The 13202-nt window shown below is 39.8% G+C and overlaps 1 protein-coding gene across 12 annotated transcripts in view; it reads left to right on the plus strand.

Moving 5' to 3' along the window:
- Window positions 1-1137: 1137 nt before the first annotated feature.
- NUMB (NUMB endocytic adaptor protein) overlaps window positions 1138-13202 on the plus strand; it is a 173491-nt gene continuing 161426 nt past the window's right edge. For 8 of the 12 annotated variants that reach the window (XM_088024524.1, XM_088024529.1, XM_088024528.1 and 5 more), the window contains exon 1: window positions 1138-1243. The gene's annotated coding sequence lies outside the window, so the exon portion shown is untranslated. Of the gene's footprint in view, window positions 1244-1410; window positions 1562-3916; window positions 3996-13202 lie in introns of those variants that run through there. The other 4 variants (XM_088024526.1, XM_088024530.1, XM_088024533.1 and 1 more) reach the window with 4 other exon arrangements.

Genomic DNA, 13202 nt, shown 5'->3' on the forward strand with positions numbered 1-13202 from the left:
ATCAGGCCAGCATTTTGTTATTTAGGAGCAGGAAAAGTGGGTGGAAATGAGAAAGAAAAGCAAAATCTAATGATGGATATATTTCTAGGAGCACAAGAGTTTTTATAGCAACACCAGATTTCTCAAAAATGCGTACTGTGACTTGTAACCAAATGAATAAAAATTGCAATCATTTATTCTCGTGCATTGTGCCAATGTAAGAAAAGGGCTGCAATTCATTCCATCGTCCTAATTTAGACTGCTAGGAAGAGGAGAGGTTGGGAAAAAAAGACAAGCTTTTCAAGTATCTGACACACATCTAGTAGGGCTATTTAAGAACTGCTGAACATAAAAATCAATTTGGGAGAAGGTGGGGGAACCGAATTCTCAATTCCAGAGCATCGCAAGGGTAAATGTGGCCCGTTTAGTCCAAATTTGCTGATGGCTGCTTGGTCACTTGACAGCCCCCAGCTAGGGGTGAGTCTGGAAGCTAGAGAACGCTCAACATGCCACTTCAGTTTATTTACGACGTTATAATTGCAACAGAAGTGACTGATTTCTGCTAAATAAGTAGTTGTGCTTTCCCCTTTAGCGTGGAGACTTCTGGAAAGAACTTCAAGGAAATTGGTGCATTTGGGACTTCAGGAAGAAATTTTTATCTGTTTTAAGTGCTTTTCTCCTAAAGAGTTGGAAAACACTCCTTAAACACAATCTCTGATGTTGGTATTTTGTAAGTACTACTCTATAAACTAGCAGTGATAAACTCCTTATAGGCAGGGAACTGGCGAAGGGGATGGGAATACAGAGTGAACTCTACAACAAAGAGTTAACCCTTCCCCGGTAACCTCGGTTGTGAGCGTCTGCCCCTTCATTGCTTTCTACTGCGCAACCAAACTGTGCCCAAGCTTGAACCAACCAAGACCATCACAGCCCTTGCCAGTTGACTTAACAGACACTTTTGGCAGCCTATCATAACTTCGAGCTGCCCAACCATCAACCAATGACAATTTAAAGCTTGGTTCTGGGTGCTCCGGGTCCGGACGCGGGCTAATACTGGGTCCAGGAAAAGGGGCGGTGAGGAAGCTATGACGGACGGCTAAACTCAGCCAGTCAGAGCAGAAAGCCGCCGCCCCACTATCCAATGGAGAGGTAGAAAGTATGAAATGGGGTGGGCCTGTTGTCATGGGGGAGGTGGTGGCGCTTGGTGGCTACTGGCGGCCGAGGTAGAGATAGTGGCGCTGGAGTTGGTTGGGGGCAGCGGCAGGTGAGTGCCGGTAACGCGGGCCTGAGGTTTGGGGGCCGTCGCGGGGCAGAAACTCCAGCTTGGGCGCTCCGGAGGCGGAGGCCAGAGGAAGGGGGCCTGGACTGTGGGCCGGGTCTGGCCGGGGCCAGGGCGGCGGCGGCGGCGGCTGCAGCGAGTTCGCGCTGACTGGGCTGGTGGGAGAATGGCCCGATTCCCGGCGGCGGAGTTCGCGTTGCCAAGATAGGCTGGGGCCGGACCCGAGCGGTTCTGACAGGGAGGTCCCTTGGGACGTCCCACTGCTTGGGTCTAGGGCACTGAGCGACGGCCGGTGTGTGAGGGGTAAGATCCCTCGGGAGACGGAAGCGGACGGGGTCGGGGGGGGGTGGTGACCCTAGTTGACTGGCAACGACCTGGTTCGAGGACCGGGTGACTCGGGAATACACACCCGGGGCCGCTTAGGTGCGAGGGAGCAGAGGACCCCGGGAATCCCAGGAGCGGCCCGAGCGGGGAGAGCGGGGGGTCCGGGAAACTGGGAGTGGCCGGGGTCCGAGGGAGAAGGGAGACTGAGGGCTCTCGGGGTTCGGGGTGACAGTGAGCGGCCTGGGTCCGAGCGAGGGCGTCGAGGAAAGGCGGGGGGCGGAGCTGGGGACCCTCTTGAGAAAGGCGGCTGTCCGAGGGTGGAGGGCTCCGGGGGAGTGGGAGCCGCGGGTTTTAGGAGGGTGGGACCTGTGGAGACCTTGGACAGCTGGGGTGGAACCGGAGCGCCCTGCCCCCACTGCTGGTCTGGGATGGGATACCCAAGACTGGACTGGGAGCTCCTGGGTCTGAGGATCCGAGGGGGCCAGGGATCCCCGAGGAGTAGCTCGGATTTGAGACTAGGGTGGGGGGTCTACTGGGGAGTGGAAGTTGTCTCAGTTGGAGAGGAGTCAAATAAAATGACACAGGGGTGGGCGGGGAGAAATAATTTCCTTGTAGGAAGCGCGTTGTTCATAGGGCGTAGTAGGAGGGAGCGAGAAAGTTGCTCAGGAAGAGTGGTGGTCTTGTGGAAACGGGCCAGAACAGTAGATAGGAGAAATTAACAGTGGCCATTAGTAGATTTTAAGGACTTCAGAAATAGAAGAAACTTCGGCTTCATAATACTGTAAGTGACTTGCATTCCAATGCTTTAGTAAAAAAATTGTTTTAGGATGACACCAATGATAGTAGAAAATGAGGCCATTGACAGGATGGTGAATTTGAAAGGGAAAGGGGAGGACTAGCTGAAACTAAGGGAGTAGGTTGGGGGACTTGATCAGAAAGAGGGGAGTCATGAAAGGACGGACATACCCTGGCCAAATCAGAAAAAAATTTGAATTCTAGTTCCACCACTTAGCTTGGACAATTTAACCGCTCTATGCAAGTTTCCTTGTCTGTATAATAGGAATAATAATGCTCTCTGTTTCATAGGGTTGTTTTTTCACATGAGTTAATATTTGTAGAACTTTTAGAATAGTGACTGCCACGGAGTAAGCCCTGGGTACTTACTGACTGGATTGTTAAATAGAGGAAAAAGACGGAGATTTTTTTTTATGCTGTGGTTCTCAAACTTTAGCTTGCACCAGAATCCTTTTGGGCTTGGTAAAATACAGACTGCTGGCCCCCTCCAGAGTTTCTAATTCAGTAAGTTTGGAGTGGGTCCTGAGAATTTGCATTTATCTCAGGTGATGCTTATGTTGGTCAGAGGATCACACTTTAAAAACCACTTGCTTCCATGAAAACAATAATAATGTAGCAAACTTAAAATATCTGTCTATCCTGCTAGAGCCAAGTAGAAGCAGATTGCAAAAATGAGCCAAATATAAGGGATACCTCTGTGAACCCTGTGTTTTTCAAACTGTGGATCATGATTTATTAGTAATTTATAAAATCAATTTAGTGGGTTACCGTCAGCATTGAAAATAAAATGAAATAGAACAGAATTGCACTTGGTAAGGAAAGTATTGTTTGGGAAATTTTTCTCGTGTGTGTGTGTGTGTGTGTGTGTGTGTGTGTGTGTGTGTGTGTGTGTACTAGGTCACAATGTAAAATGTATTTCTTACAGTCAAAAGAAACTCAAAAACTGTTTTGAGCCATGCAGTGCAGCAAAAGTAACCCTTCAGTAGAGGGTTTCTAGGACTGGGTTTATTATTTATATCTTTATTTTTCTTTTTCTGGTAATTTGTCTCTGGTGGTGATACATTCTATTACATCTCTTCAGCTTCTGATTCGGTTTCTCTTATGTTTGCCTTGTCACATATTGTGTTGTGTCTCTTTTTAGATATTGAAAATCTTTGGTATGAGGACTTAGGAAATTTGAGGCAGAGAAATGAAATCGAGTGGTATTTCACAGATGTGGTACACCTTTGTTTCACTTGTGCCCTCTTGTTTACCCTTTCTTTTTATACCACCTTACTGTAAAGCACTATCTGTAAAAAACCTAAGTATACATAGACATATTGGCAGTAAATAACTGACGCTGAAATGAACTGGTTTGAGAACAGTTCTTGTATAGAAAATAAGCAAAACCAAATAAGATACATTTCAAAGGAGAAAAGCAAAGGAGTGTTTCCTTTTTAAAAGAGAGTAAAAGTTATTTAAAGCTTCTCGGGGCCCTTACACTAACACAAAGCATATAAAAGCGTTTTTAAGGGAATCAGATATACTTCTGTATTTTAGGTTTTTAGGTTTTTGAAGAGCGAAGAAAGTGATAATAATCCACAGTAAAATGCACCTGGGATAGAGGCTTAAGTACAAGGTAAATAATTAGCAGGAGCTTTTGTTTTGATGTTTTTCTCCCTTGAGAATGAACTGGATGTGGCATATATGGTAAATTTAACTTGTTTGAGGGATTTAAATGTAATCTACAGTACCTTTTTAAAGCTATATTAAGAATATATATTTTTTCTGTGCTGTTCTTGGTTTGATTTTTCTTCTATAAAAACCTAGATGGTTTATATTTAGGAGGAGTTGATTTAGATTAGTTTTTGTGGATGTAAGAACAGAGAAAGCAGTATCGAAAACAGATTCTTGCAGTTCTCCTTAAAATCTTTAATCCAGGGGATTTATGTAACCCTTTCATTAATATTTTATGAAATTGTGAAGAAACTCTTGGTGTAGCTTTGCATTAAGATTTTTTGTAAATTTTATTTATTTATTTGAGTGAGAGAGTGGGGGAGAGAGAGCACATGAACAGGGGCAAAGGGAGAGGGAGAAGCAGACTCCGGCTGAGCAGGGAGCCTGAATCGGGGCTGGATCTCAGGACCCTGGGATCACGAAAGCAGATGCTTAACCTACTGAGCCACCCAGGTGCCCCGCATTAGGATTTTTACATAATTTCTTGTCTCTCAAAAATAATTTTTCTCAGATTTTTATATTTCATTAAAATTTTATTTTTGTTTGGAAGACTGCAAAACATATAATCATTACATATTTGAATTGAAAAACATAAGCAGTTTTTTCACAGAATAAATTTACTGATTTTTATGATAAAGGTTCCAAGGATGAAAGCTTTTGAATTCCTTGCATTGCGTTAAATGGAGTGTTCCTACCACCAAAATGGTGGTTCTGTAAGTCACTGTGCAGTTGGTGGTCACATTTATAGAGATCATTCATTTTTTACTAACTGATGGAAGAATGTAAAATCTTAATAATTGAGTGTGGGAAAATATGAAAGTTCATTCTTTGTGAACATTGACTGGTTTGATTACTTGCTTTTTAATAAATGGACTTTATTCAATTGACTTATTATTCACCCATAATTTAATCACAGGTATCTATGAATAGCTCTGATTGCTCAACACTTTACAGTGAGATTTGTTAATCTGTAGTTGAATAAATGGTGGTTTTTAAATCCCAAGGAAACTGTATGTTCCTGACTGTACAGTTTAGTGAGACTTAATTTCGTATATCAAAGAAAATTCAAGTAAGTAATTTAAAAAAGTAGAAATTCAATTAACACTAGTTAATTAAGTTTATTTTCTATTTCAGTAGCGTTTTATCCTCTTTTATAAATAGCTTCTGATCTGCTCTCTCCGCTTCTAGCCTTTATACAGTAAATCCTAATGGAAATGTTGGTGCCTGAAAATCTAGTTCTGTAATGGTACAGAAACCTATGTCTGGTTTTCAGTTTGCTGAGAGAAGTACTTTTATTAGAAAAGGTCCCTTGGTAAACTTAAAAAAAAGTTGTTTATTTAATAGAGTACTTGAAAACCAGCATTTTATTTTGGGCTTGCCAAAACATTTATTGTGTTTGATAGATTTTGATTGCCACTGAATGGCTCTTGAATTCTCCCAATTTCTGAACTCTGATACATGTTTCCTTGATAGGGCTAAGGAGAAAGGAAACAATTGTACTCCTTAAATATTAAAAAAGAATTTTGCTATCTTATTTTTTTATCTTGACATTAAAACAGATCCTTTTATTTGCCAAAAAAATTTGTTTCAGTAATATAACCTATTGGAAATTTCGTTATTAAAGTTAGAAATATTATATAAAGCCTTAGGGTGTTTGTTCAGATGTGAGACCCAGGTTCTGATAAGTAGGATGTCCTTATGATACTGTTACATATTTTTGAGATTGTAAAATATACACACTTGGAAATCTTGGGGCAAAAGGAGTGTTGAAACTAAGGGAGAATGAGGAGAATACTGACATGTGTTTGAGGAGTCTGGAGGATCTGTAGGAAGTATGTCTAGAGTAGTGAGCCACTCTTGGCAGTTTTCCTAGAGTGACATATGTAAAGGAGGATGATCCTATTTGCAGCATTCTCCCATGGACATATTTTTTTGTTCTGTGCAGTTTCCACTGCTTGCCATAACTCTTCCTTTGTTATCTTCCACTCGGGAAAGCAGGTCAGAATGCAAGTGAATAGACTGAGAGCGCTAGTCCTAGAGGATGGGGGCCTGGGCAGGAGGACCATGTGGAATTAGAAGGCTGGACTTGTCTCTGCTTCTGCAGCTCTTGGTAATAGGTCCATAGCAATTGTAACTAGGCCAAACCATACCACTTGTTCTTTCCAGTGGAGTCTGGGTTTAAACAGTGGAAAGAGACCCCCTATCATCTAAATGGGTTACCAAGGAGCTGATGTATTAATAATTAGTGTTCAGTGACTTCCCCTTCTCTCACCACCAAATCTCTGTTTCTCCTCCCTTGCTTGCTGATTCCTTATATTCTTCTAATCAGGGTCAAAGTCCTGAGTTCTCTGATTAGATAGCAAAATCTTAATTGTGGTAACTTATTTATATTAAGGTACATATAGTTAATTAGGAAAATGATTATCAGATTTTTTTCCAGTTATTCAGGGAGGAAGAAGGATTGAAAGCTGTAGAACACTGCTTGGCTCCTGAATAAAGGCAAAGTCAGGGAAGTCAGCAACACGGAGAAATATAATATTAAGTTAACTTAATGAAACTTAAACTTCAAACTTGAATTCTTGACTCTGTTGTCTTATTTTTAGTCCCATCTGTTGAATAACTTGAATCTTTCTTTTTTTTTTTTTTAAAGATTTTATTTATTCATGAGAGACAGAGAGAGAGAGGCAGAGGGAGAAGCAGGCTCCCAAGGAGCAGGGAGCCCGATGTGGGACTCGATCCCAGGACTCTGGGATCATGACCTGAGCCGAAGGCAGACGCTTAACCATCTGAGCCACCCAGGCGCCCTTGAATCTTTCTTTTAATTCAGTTATATTTTTTGCCTTTAAGTCACAGTAAATTCTTAATTATTTATACCCAGATTAGCAATTTTATAACTTAATACCTAAATTCTTCTGGGTTATGAAGTATAGCTATGGAACCTGTTAGATAAATTTTTCATTAGACCTGACTTCTATTTTTTTTAAGCTAATATTTAAGTATTGAATCTCCTTGGCGTTGAATATCCTTATCAGCAGTTCTCAATCTGCTACCTGCAACTCTTTGAATTGGGGGTGGATGTTTTGTACAGTTAATTCATTTGCTCATCAAATACTATCTGTAGACAAAAGTATAAGTTCTAAAAATATAATTATACTTACAACATATATATACTTCGAACTTACTAAAAAAAGAACTTACTACTTTCATACATATATACATATGTATATATTACATATATTATCTATAATATATAAATTTTGAGATGAATTACATTTTTTATTTTGAAGGTTAGACTAAATTCATAGTAGCTTTGGTTGTTTTGACTATTTGCTCTGTCAGTGGATGTTGAATATTCAGCTATTATCATATAGGGATTAGTTACTATTTTGACTTTTAAAAAGGTTCATTCTTCAAAGCTCTCAGCCTGCTTTTTCTACCCTTTCCTTACCCAAATGTGCCATTTCAGAAACCCTAGTATACTTCTGTTCCCCCCAACATGGTGTATGCATTTTTTTTTCTTTTTTGGGACAGCTTTATTCAGGTATAATTGACATACAGTGAAATTGCAGATGTTTTAAGTATATAGTTTGATGAGTTTTTACCTATTTATCCACCACAATCAAGATAAGGAACATACTTAACCATTCTAAAAATTTCCTTGTGCCTGTTTGTAATCTGTCTCTCCCTTCCCACCCACAGAGATAACCACTTATCTGTCATTATAGATTATTTTGCATTTTCTAGAATTTTATGTAAAGAATTGTAGTATGTACTTTTTTTGATAGGGAGGTCTGGCTTCTTTCACTCTGCCTAATTTATTTGAGGTTTATCCATGTTGTGCATCAGGAATTTACTCCTTTTTATTGCTGAGTAGTATTCCAATATATAGTTATATCACAATTTAAAAAAAATCTCTCATTGACAGACATTGGATTGTTTCCAGTTTTTGGCTATTTAAACAAAGCTGCTATGAACATTCCCGTACAAGTTTTTGCATGGACACATGGTTTCTTTTTTTTTTTTTTTAAGATTTATTCATTTGAGAGGGAGAGCGAGCTCGCACACGTGGAAGGGCAGAGGGTGAGAACCCTAAGCAGACTCCCCACTGAGTGCAGAGCCTGACCGGGGCTCCATCCCGCGACCCATGAGATCATAACCCTGGGTGGAATCCAGGGGTCAGTGGCCCAACTGACTAAGCCATCCAGATGCCCCTTCATTTCTTTGGTATATATCTAGTAATAGTAGAATTGCTGGTTTATATGGTAACTCAGTTTTCCAAAACAGCTATATATACCATTTTGTATTTCCACCAAGAGTGGGTATGAGCATTCCAGTTTCTCCACATCCTCACCAATACTTATTATCACTCTTGGTTTTTTATTATAGCTGTCCTAGTAGATGTGAAGGGGCAACTTGTTGTGGTATTGTTTTGAATTTTCCTGATGGCTAATGATGAGAATTTTTCATGGGTTTATCAGCTATTTGTTTATCTTCTTTGGAGAAATGTTTTTTTGGATCCCTTTCCCATTTAAAAAATGGGGTTATTTGCTTTTTATTATTGAGTTTGAGTTGTAAAAAAAATATACATTCTGGGGGCACCTGGGTGGCTCAGTCAGTTAAGCAGCTGCCTTTGGCACAGGTCATGATCCCAGGGTCCTGGGATTGAGCCCTGCTTAGGACTCTCTGCTCAGCGGGGAGTCTGCTTCTCCCTCTGCCTCTACTCCCCCTGCTTGTGCTCTCTCCCTCTCTCACATAAATAAATAAAATCTTAAATATATTACACACACACACACACACACACACTCTGGACACAAGTCTCTTATTAATACTGGATTTGCAAATATTTTTTCTTCCATTCCTTCCTCTCCCTTCCTTCCTTTCCTTTCCTTCCTTCCTTCCTTTCTTTGAAAGTTTATTTTTTTTTTTTTTGTAATCTCTACACCCAACATGGGACTCTAACTCATGACCCCAGGATCAAGAGTCATGTGCTCTTCCAGCTCTGCCAGCCAGCCAGCCAGCCAGGCACTTACAAAAGTTTAATATTCTTTGTTACTAATTCTTCCAAGTAGCAGTTTGTTGGCCTTTTGGTCTGGTGTGGCAGTTGAGATCATGGTGCCAAGGGAAGCATTTTAGAGTTGCAAGAATGGGTTATAAATGAATCCACTGATATAAATATATGATTGTTTAATTTCATCCTTATATTATTTCATACTTCATTTAATGTTAAATGAAGTTCAGGTGTCATTTTTCTGCTTACGGTGCAGCCTTGTGTCCATAGTTCTACAGAAACTTTCAGTGTTGGACCTTTAATGGAAATAAGGGTCAGATTTTTAAACATCTTACTTAAGGGAAAAATTGTTTCTATTATACTCCTTCTTTTTTCCCCTCCTTCCCCCCCACTCTCTCCTTACCTTCCTCTTTATTTTATTTTTTTCTTAAGATTTATTTATTAAATTTATTTTTATTTATTTTATTTTAAAAAATGTTTTATTTGTGAGAGAGAGCGCATGCACACACAAGCAGGGAGAGCTATGTTACAGGCAGAGCAGGCACAGGGAGGAGCAGGCTCCCCGCTGAGCAAGGAACCCCATCTGGGTCTTGATCTCAGGACTCTGGGATCATGACGTGAGCTGAAGGCAGAAAGAAGCTTAACCAACTGAGCCATCTAGGCATTCCAAGATTTATTTATTTTAGGGGCGCCTGGGTGGCTCAGTCATTAAGTGTCTGCCTTTGGCTCAGGTCATGATCCCAGGGTCCTGGGATTGAGCCCCACATCGTGCTCCCTGCTCGGCGGGAAGCCTGCTTCTCCATCTCCCATTCCCCCTGCTTGTGTTCCCTCTTTCTCTGTCTCTCTCTGTCAAATAGATAAAATCTTTAAAAAAAAAACAAAAACATTTATTTATTTTAGGGAGAGAGAAGCAGGTGCGCGAGCATGCACATCCACATGAGCAAGGGGAGGGACAGAGGGAGAGAGAGAATATCTGTAGCTCACTCCCTGCTCAGCGGGGATGACACACACGGGGCTTGATCCCAGTACCCTGAGATCGGGACTTGAACTGAAACCAAGAGTCAGAGGCTTAACTGACTGAGCCACCCTGGGGCCCCTTCCCTCTTTCACTCACCTACCCTAGTACCTTTTTATCTAAAGAAGACACTTTTTTTGAATTAAACGCATAGCCTTTTTTTGAGGGAAAATCAAATACTGAGGCCTTATTATTTAAATTGGAAATTCAAGGAGATGTTCTATAGTGATGATTAGAAACATTATAGAGGAAAAATTACAAGGACTTTAACCTTGGTAAATTCAAAATGAAGAATTAATATAATTAATATCATAGTTTTCTTTTCCATGTAATCTTAGTTGAAGGTGAGAAATGGCATGGTATTTTCCTTTTCATTTAAAATATAATAAAAATAAAATTCTTTTACGTTTGTGTGATTTACTTAGCATTTTAAGGTAAACTGATTCTTTGTTTAAAGAACATTTAACTTGGGGCTTCTGGGTGGCTTAGTTGGTTAAGTGACCAACGACTTCCACTCAGGTCCTGATCTCACGGGTTGTGAGATCCAGCCCTGCATGGGGGCTCTGAGCTCAGTGGGGAGTCTGCTGGAGATTCTCCCTCTCCCTCCGCCCCTCCCCCTCCTCTTTCTCAAGTAAATCTTTTTTTTTTTTAAAGAACATTTAACTCTAAATTGAGCTCCTTTTACCTATGTTTTAATATGCAATATTTTTTTCTTTTTGGAGATCTTAAGAGCAGAGGGAAGTATACATCTTTTACATGGTATTTGAATTTTGTGTGTCTCATTTCTCTTTGTACAGTTCTGCTTTTTTAGACTATGAGGGCAGTACTTTGCCAAGTAAGAACTAATTTCCTGGGAAATCAGGTTGCTGGCTTGACTTCTTGCTGTGCCTCTCCCTTTTTCATTGCTTTGTAAAAAAGCTGAGTTTAGTCTTGTGGAAAATAACTAAATCACCTAATTATTTTCTCTAGTCCAAATTAAACATGATTGGTATATATTTGCATTGTATTGAATTCTGTAACTTTTTCTTATAGATTTGTTAACATACCTTGAGGTACTTTGACTTCATTTGATAAGTTGGCTGTTCGTATCTGAAATAATACTAATGGTGTGTTCCTTCAATGAATGTTCTTACTCTTTTGGTCTTTTTTCACCCCTCTAGTAGACCTAGTTAGTGTGGGATATCACTTGTGCTTTTACAAAAAAGCCCAGACACTGAAATATAATCATAGTTTCTATGATATTGACCCTTCATTATTTTTTAAAGATTTTATTTACTTATTTTGAGAGTGTGTGTGTGTGTGTACGTGTGCATGCGCGCCTGTGCATTCATGCATGCACGCGAGTGGGGGGAAGGGCCGAGGGAGAGAGAATCTCAGGTAGACTCCACTCTGAGGGTGCAGCCTGATGAGGGGCTCAAGGCAGGGCTTGATCCCACCACCCAGATAATGACCAGAGCCAAAATCAAGAGCTGGGTGCTCAACCCACTGAGCCACCTGGGTGCTCTGACCCTTCATTAGTTTTTTAATGACATTAACATTTATTATCCATTTTTTCCTCATGCAGATTTTTATTGAACACATAATTTTGGAACCTGCTTTTTCTTTTTCTTTTTTTTTTTTAAGGCTTCACACTGGGCATGGAGCCCAACGCAGAGCTTGAACCCACGACCCTGAGACCAAGACCTAAACTGAGACCAAGAGTTGGTCACTTAACTGACTGAACTACCCAGGCACCCCTGGAACCTGCTTTTTTTTAACATGCATTTTAATATCGTTATAATTATTTGAAAACAGTTTAAAACAGCTGAGGAATATTCCATTAAAGGAAATATCATTTATACAACGGATTTCCATAGTTTTTACATTCAGATTATTTCTGATTATTATAAACAAAACTTCATTGAATAATTGCTAAACACAGATCTTTGTCCACATTTCTATATTGTTGATAGATTCCTATAAGTGGAATTATCAAGTCAAGGTATACATTTCTGAGGGTTCTCAAGAGAGCAAAACATTGCATGATTGCTTTCTAGAAAGGTTGTACAAATTTACATTCCCATTAGCAATGTATGAGCTTGACATATATACCCTTGCCAGCAGTGTTATCATTTAAAAATATTTGCTAATCTGATAGGGAGAAAATAGTAATTGGTTTCTGAAATTTGTATTTTATCACTAGTGGAACATTTTAAATATTATCATTAACCTTTAAGTGAAGTTATGTTCCTGTTCTTTGTTCTTTTTTTTTCTTCTTTTTGAGTGGTCTCTAATTTTTATGTGGAATTTAGGGATGGATAATATTCAAAGCTGTGACTTAATTTACATAAATGATCAGCAAAAAGTTTAATGTCCCTTTTTTTTTAAGATTTTATTTATTTTAGAGAAGGAGCAGTGGGGAGAGTCAGAGGGAGGGGGAGAGAGAGAGAGAAGCAGACTCCCTGCTGAACATTAATGTCCCCTTCAATTTTGTTTTGCCCTCCCTCCCTGCAACTGCTTTCTGATTTTGTCTGTTATTGAATTTCATGTAAATGGGATACATACTCTTTTTATCTGGCTTCTTGTGCTTAACATATTTAAAAATTTTTTTTTAAGATTTTTTAAAAAATTTATTTGACAGGGAGATAGCGAAAGAGGGAACACAAGCAGGGGGAGTGGGAGAGGGAGAAGCAGGCTTCCCGCTGAGCAGGGAGCCCATTGCAGGGCTGGAGCCCAATGCGGGGCTGGATCCCAGGACTCTGGGATCCAGGCACCCCTAACATATTTTTGAGATTCATTTTGTTTTGTATATTTATTTTTTTTGTTAAGGAAATAGAAAGTTACAGCATTTGTATGCCCTTTTAAATACAGTGCCATTTAAACCATCCCTAGACCACAATTTAAGTATTCAATTTACCTCAAGTCCAACTTTTATCTCCCTAAGACACTTTCCATCGAAGTAGCCATTTTAACCGAGTCTTCTTTTTTATATATACATGGATAATTTCTGGAGGGAACACTTAGGAGGAACATGCACCAAGAATGCATAAGAAAAAAAATATACGTGCACATACACTTGAGTTTCACTTAATAAAAGTATTATTGCT

The sequence above is a fragment of the Eumetopias jubatus genome, unplaced genomic scaffold (assembly GCF_037043125.1).
Source record: "Eumetopias jubatus isolate StellerSeaLion01/CBP00866 unplaced genomic scaffold, mEumJub1_p1.0 scaffold_7, whole genome shotgun sequence".
NCBI classification, from domain to species: Eukaryota; Metazoa; Chordata; class Mammalia; order Carnivora; family Otariidae; genus Eumetopias; species Eumetopias jubatus.